Consider the following 7,321-nt stretch of genomic DNA (forward strand, 5'->3'; position numbering starts at 1 on the left):
GATATGATTCTGAGAGAAAAACAGAAAGGGAAGAGATAACCTGCTTTGAACTTTTACTTCCAATTTTAATAATACCCAGAAAATATAGCCTATCAAATAGCTATAATGAAAGGGCAGAAACAAATGTGATATCAGCCTTTATTTACCAAGTGGAAAAATGATTTGATTTTGAATACACTGACCTTTGAAGGTGAAGCACTGCTGAGGGCTAGTTAAGTATCTAAATACAAGTTAAAACCTGTGGTCTATCTGTTCCCTTGACCACATCCAGGAATTCAAATGACTGGTGCATGTCATGACTATATTGTGTCATTCCAGCTTGGCCAATGTAAGTTAAACACTTACTTCTATAAGCAATCCTATGTACATTGCATGTCTAAGTAGAGCATATTGACATTTAAATTAATATATATTTGAATAATAATGCGCTAATAATTATTTCCAATGACTGCTGACTTTATACTACAAGTGGATAAAAAAAAATTAAGATTTCAAAAACATAAATTATATTTGTTCACTGTAAGCTGAGGTTTTGTCTATGGTCTTTTTAAATGATGATTTAATGATTTACTGGTCTGACCTAAAGTGATCTAGTTCTATGATCATAAGTGCAAAGGGAATGAGGGAGGGCTAGAGGTGTGGTCATAATTCACCTCCTTACTTTACATGGTATTTCCATTGCAGATGTCCTCTGCATCATGCAAACCAGGTACATAATTTTTCCAATCCTCTCTCACTGAGTGCCCATAGAAACAGAAATATTTTCATATACAGGTACAAGTTAGGGGTAGTGTAATTTCAAGGTAATGCAAGCACAACTCAAACTAATTCTAATAGCTGAAGGGGGCATTGCCTAGAAAGGTTATTTTACAGTCAAAGGTCCTCCAGGTGGCCACAGGCAGTGATTTTTTTGCTGCTTGTGCCCATTAAATAAAGTACCTGAAGGACCTTTCTGTAAGCTGGCAATTTGTTTGACAAGTTAGTTGTAGGCCTGCACACAGAGAAGCATGTGGAGACATCACAGCTGGTAGCATTTTCTCCATCAAGAAGGAGGTGTTTTAAATAGACGCTTTCGTTTTGATTCATTAGGACCCATGTTCAGTATTTACAGTTGTTGCTATGGCACAACTTTGCTATAGAAACTCCAGGCAACAAGAAGTGCTTTGCCACACTGGAGTGATGGAGCTGTGTGTGAGATGAATGGAGAGATTTTTTAACAGCTTGTTAGCACTCTGATGCTTATTAAGGTCCACAGAGATCTGGTCCAGAGAGAGAGAGAGAGAGAGAAAGAAAGAAAGAAAGAAAGAGTATGTATACGCATACATACATACATACATACAATACATACATACATGCATGCATGCATGCATGCATACATACGTACATATACACAGACAGGTCCCTATATGAATCAGACCTGCAATCACCTCCTAAAAATATTATTCTGTTCATTAAATGCCATCAATTCAGGATAATCCATTGCATGTTGTCCTAAGTCATGGGTCTTCAACAGGGGGTCCGGGACCCCTAGAGGTCCTCAAAGTTACTACAGGGGGGCTGCCAAATCTTTGTCTGTCTGTCTTTCATTTCTTTTCTCTTTTCACATGAACCACTTAAACCCTAGCATCCCTATTCTGGAGGGGGGGGACATTCACCGAAATGAGCGAATCTACAAACTCACTGAGTTTAGATCAACATTAACATTAAGAAAAAGAACATTAAGAAAAAAATTAATTTACGCAACACTGATGATAGTGCTGTCAAACAAGTCTATGGCGCTATATACGAAAAGGTTCATTCTGCAACACTATTTTATACAATTATGTAGTGGGGCCGGGATGGCCAAATGGAGACATTTTATTAACCGGTTACCGTTAGGCCTTACCGATTAATTAATCGTTAACCGTTAAGAAAAAAATTGTGTACAACATTTTTTTATTTTATTTTTTTAAGTGCCAAAATACATTTTATTTCAAAGGGCCAAGTCTACACAGTTAGTTTTGTGTCTCCAGCAGAGTTTCTAGTGTCTCTATCTCTCTCTGGAAGAGGTTGCACATGAACTCTGCAGCCGCACTGAGGCGCTCCAACACAAACAACACCAATACAAAGACGAGGAAGAAGAAGAAGAAAGTGGAAGTTACGTGTGGTTGCAGGTGTAGACTTGGCCAAAAAACAATTAAAAACATTTTTGGCACACTTTTTTATTTTTTTATTTTTTTTACGATTAGTCGTTAGTATTAATCGGTGGCCGATTTCTTAACGGTTAACGGTTATCGGTTCGCCATCCCTAGGGGGCCATGCTTCATCTCTCTCTCAGCTAAGGGGTCCTTGTCCTCAGAAACGTTGAAGACCCCTGCCATAGGTATAGTTAAACATTACGTTTCACTTACATTTAATCCTTAATATATTATTTATGGTTAGGCTTTGACTTTTTACAGGGGCCAGTTTCGAATTGCAGCCACCTATAAGTGCTCTTTTAGAGCAGTTTTGAAGGAGAGTAGGGATTTTACACTCCGTTCACCTCCACCACCTGTTCTCTCCCCTCCAGATAGGATTGCATCCAGCCCACTGATATGCTATCAAAACCGATTGCTTTTAGTTTATCAATTAATATAGAGTGATTAACTGTGTCAAAAGCCTTTTGGAGGTCCAGCATGACCATGCCGCAGTATTTGTATACTACTCTTGCTATTTTTAAATCATGGGGGACGGGTCCCTGTTTGATGGAGGGGTTTATTATGGGGTGATGATTGGAGCAATGGAGGCGGCTGAGTCTCTGAGAAATTTGGAGGGAATATATTGTCATGGCCAATGGCCTTGTTTTGTTGAGGGCCGCTCAATTTTTTAAACACCTCATCTGTTGTCACCATGTGAGTTTAAAATCATCTTTACGTACACCTAGATTTTTGTAGAATGCTTGGATGTGCTCTACACCAAAACGATCAGAGTGAGAAGGCAGTTTGTTAACCAGTGTTGTGGCTATGGTTGTAAAGAAGATGTTTAAGCAGCCACATCCAGCTTCTCTGTAATGAGAGTGTCGTCCGACTTAATGTTGATGTTTGTAAACCTGGTTTTCAGTTTCTGACTGCAGCCTAGTTGGTTAAGTAACTTCCAAAGCTCACATGGTTTGTTTATGTTTTCGTCAACTTTATCATCGAGGTAGATTTTGTTTTGCAGATCTGGTCATGGCAGTTACCTTATTTACAAGTAAGACGTGCGAACGCTGGAAGCGAACGCAGCTCGAAAATATTGTCTTGTAATCCCTGTTATTTCACCGTGATGGAGAGAGAACATTGACAGTGTGTGTGTGTGTGTGTGTGTGTGTGTGTGTGTGTGTGTGTGTGTGTGTGTCAGAGCATTGTCCAAATTCCTGCACTCTGGCGCACTCGGGTGGCTGCTTACAGGCAGTGCACGCATGTGAGTCATGTCACCCAGGGGCAGGCAGGCAATGAGAGCGTGAGTCACATGGGTGCATGCAGCCAATGAGAGGTGAACACAGACACACAGACAGACAGACAGACACACACACAACCCAAGCACGGTTTCATAGTAAGCTCCACTTGCGCGGAGGCGCGCCTCCTTCCGCTGCGTTCGCAATTAGCTTATTGCACTGTTTTTGGAGTTTCACATGGTGGGTTTTGAGATCCTTGTTGAAGCATTTAGCGAGCTTAGACTTATGTTCATGAACTTAAGAGAATTTTTTGTCTCTGACTTTCATAGCAGTCAGTATGTTCGAATTCATCCATGGCTCCGAGCGGACTTTAACCCTGATGGTTCTCATGAGCCATGTTATTCAATATTGATAGGAATTTGGTTTTGAAGCCAAGCCATGACTCGTCTACCTGTGCACTGCTGAGTTCATTGGACCAGTCCAGTCTCTCCAGTCCGTGATTAAAGGCCTCACTAGAGTAGGTTTTAAGAGATAGATCAATCAGGGAACTCCACCAGCAACAGGCTTAAATCCAAAATGTTGACTAGTATTTTATAAAAGCAGTGGTGTAAAGTAGCTAAGTACATGTACTCAAGTACTGTACATAAGTACACTTTTTAGGTATTGTTTTGACTTTCTTCAGTATTTCCAATTTTCAATACTTTTACTGATATTGTAGCCTTGTAAATATTGTACTTTTACTCCACTACAATTATATGAAAACTTTAGTTACTAATTACAAGTTACTTTTTGATTATTATTACAAAACACACTAACCACTTCAGCCCTATATATTTCGGCTATTTGAAAATAGCAGATCTACAAGCTCACAATGCGCAACACATTGTGAGCTTGTAGATTATTATTTTCAAAGATTTTTTAATACAGTTTGAACTTGTGAAATGGGGCATTCTGCACAATGAGTTCTTTTACTTTTGTACTTTAAGTACATTTTGAATACCGGACTTTCAGAGTAACAAAGTACATTGCAGTATTGATACTTTTACTTCAGTAAAATGTTTTAGCACGTTTTACATCACTGCATAAAAGTGGATTTACTCTACTCTCTTGCATGATGATTGTTAGCCAAAAACTAATTGCAATACTTTTAAATACCAATTTTAAATGCTAACACTTTTATGGACATACATATTTTAGAGACAGTGAAAGATAAACCAATGATATGAACAATGATATCTTCATTCCCCTTATCATAAAAGTATACAAGCATATATCTATTATATAAACTAAATGAAAACCAATTAAAATAGATCTACAAGATTTTACAGGCTTACATTGAATTCATTTTCATATGGATGCCAAGCTATTTGTGCAGATGCGTCATTTAATGGTAAAACACTGCCACTTAGTGGTTACATAACGTTTTACTTATTTCTTGTTGATAAGTGAGGTTGCATTTTGGAAGGCTGATTATAATATGTTTGATGCCCTGTCTTAATATTTCAATCAGAACCTTTGTCTGGACAAGATTTGCAATCGTATGTTGCTGTTTGGTGTCTGTCATCCATGTGATTGCTTGGCAGTCGGTATTTGCCAAAAGGCGGACAAAAGGAGCACGAAACAGGCGGTGTCCCAGTGGAAAGAGAATGCTGAACATTAAAGGTGCAGTAAGTAAGTGATTTGCTTTTTATTTTTGTTTAAACGAGTGTTAAATAGCTCTACATTCTGATGATTCTAATGATTGTTAGTGTTGGTCCAATATCAGCGGTCTCCCTGTCTCTCCAGCTCTTTAATAAACAGATAATGCATTTTCAGGTTGGGATACCAATTTCATCCAACCAGGAGAGAGAACTCATACACACAGGATACAGTATTTCAAGTGAAAGTGATGGAAGAAATGAGCGGACAAATTTTAAAACATTTTTAAAAAAAATGAAGCTGATCGATGGATATTCACCTGATTTGCTGAAATTAGCTACCCACTTGAAAATGTATTTTCTGTTTATTAAAGAGATCGAGAGATGGGAAGACCCTAGCTCTGGTTCATAGCGTTAGAAGGAGAACTCCTTCTAACGCTATGGACCAGAGCTAGGATTCTAGGAAGAGTGGAAGACCCCTGTTACTGAACAAACACTCTATACAACAATGATTACTACAGGAATATAGAGCTTTCACTTTTTGACAAAAACTATTTTGTTTTTTGTCTCCGCCAGAGGTGGAGAGTATGTTTTTGTTCTTGTCCTTCCGTGTGTGTCCCCGTCTCAGCCAAGCTAACATTGGTCAAGCTTCGCGTGACACGTGACAATATTGTTGTCACCAATGCTCTGATTGGCTAGCGAGACGCATGATGACATAGAAACCTATAAATAGGTGTGTCACTTCAAAAAATTATCTATATTTTTTGAAGTGAGCTTCCATCAGCCAAGCTAACATTGGTCAAGTGACACGTGACAATATGTAATATAAATAGGTAAGGATTAATCAGGAACAGTACTGGCGGAGACCTGTGCTCCGAGGAGCACATTTTCTAGTTACCTTTAAAGTTATCAACAAGAAAGACCATTAAAGTAACCCCTTGTACCTTAGTTATCCACTAGATGGCAGCAGAGTCACGACTCAACATCACCAGTGGGAGACAAAGGCTTGAGAACTACAGTAGTAGCCTTTGGCAAAACTGCTCCATCTTAAACTGGAGGACAAAAAGTGTTTTCAGGAGACTTAGATTGTCTGTATAAATTATCCAGAATGTATCCATCGATGAAGATGGTAAATTAATCTTCCTGCAGGCTAATTTGGCTCGTATAGATTTCGCTCTATTTTTCTGCACTGTCACTCTCTCACTCTATGTTTCTATCTTAGCTCTCAGTGATAAGGTTGACCCCCACTCCTCCCACTCTGGCCAAGCATTTAAGTACAGTCAATGAGGGAGGTGCTGAGCTGACTCCATAAACTGTATTAAAACGCCCTCTCTGAGGACACAGTCTGACTCACATTATTGTATTTTTGTCCTCATGTTGTTGTCCCCCCCCCCCTCTCTCTCTCTCTCTCTCACACACACACACACACACACACACACACACACACACACACACACACACACACACACACACACACACACACACACACACACACACACACACACACACACACACACACACACACACACACACACACACACACACACACACACACAGGGTCTGCGTGATTGTGAGTGAGAACATTAACAAAAAGGACTGCGCGGTATTATAGCGGTTTTATGTTTGGGATTCCCTAGGAACCTCTGTGTTAGGCCATTGCCAGGTAAAATAATGGTATATCAAATAAAACAGGAAGAAAAGCAGAAAAGGGAAAAAAGGTGGTATATCAAATAATACCAGAAGCAAAAGTAGGCTCAATTCTGTATCAAATCTCTTGGAGTTTTGCATTAACCACCATATACTTGATTTTACCGGGGCCCCCATGGGGTCTATACTTGGTCCCCTCCCTTTGTCCCTCTAGGCCTACATCAAATCTCTTCACCAGAAATAGCTTGTCTATAAAGCTCACAACGCATCACAATGCAAGGGGATGTTGGGAGCTTGTAGATCTGCTATTTCTGCAGAATGTTGGTATATTATGGCAGGACCAGAATAGGGACACTAGAGTTCATGTGGTTATCACAATTTATTTGACTAGGAAACTAAGAAAAAGAAAATCAATGCGGTTAATCTTTAAGGGATATTTTTAGAAGATATTTTGAGACATATTGATGTACATGTAATACCAGCTCCACCATCTGTTTTGGTGAACTAGGGACCAGGCAGGCCCAAATATGGGCCCATACAAAATGATCAGTTCTAAGGAATAAGTTTGTTGAGCAGTGAAGTCTAAATTAGCAATTACTTGTAAAGCAGAAAAATAAATAAAACGCATGTGAGCAAAAGAAAACCT

The sequence above is a fragment of the Gymnoscopelus braueri genome, assembly GCF_963280865.1.
Source record: "Gymnoscopelus braueri genome assembly, chromosome: 9".
In the NCBI taxonomy this organism is placed as follows: domain Eukaryota; kingdom Metazoa; phylum Chordata; class Actinopteri; order Myctophiformes; family Myctophidae; genus Gymnoscopelus; species Gymnoscopelus braueri.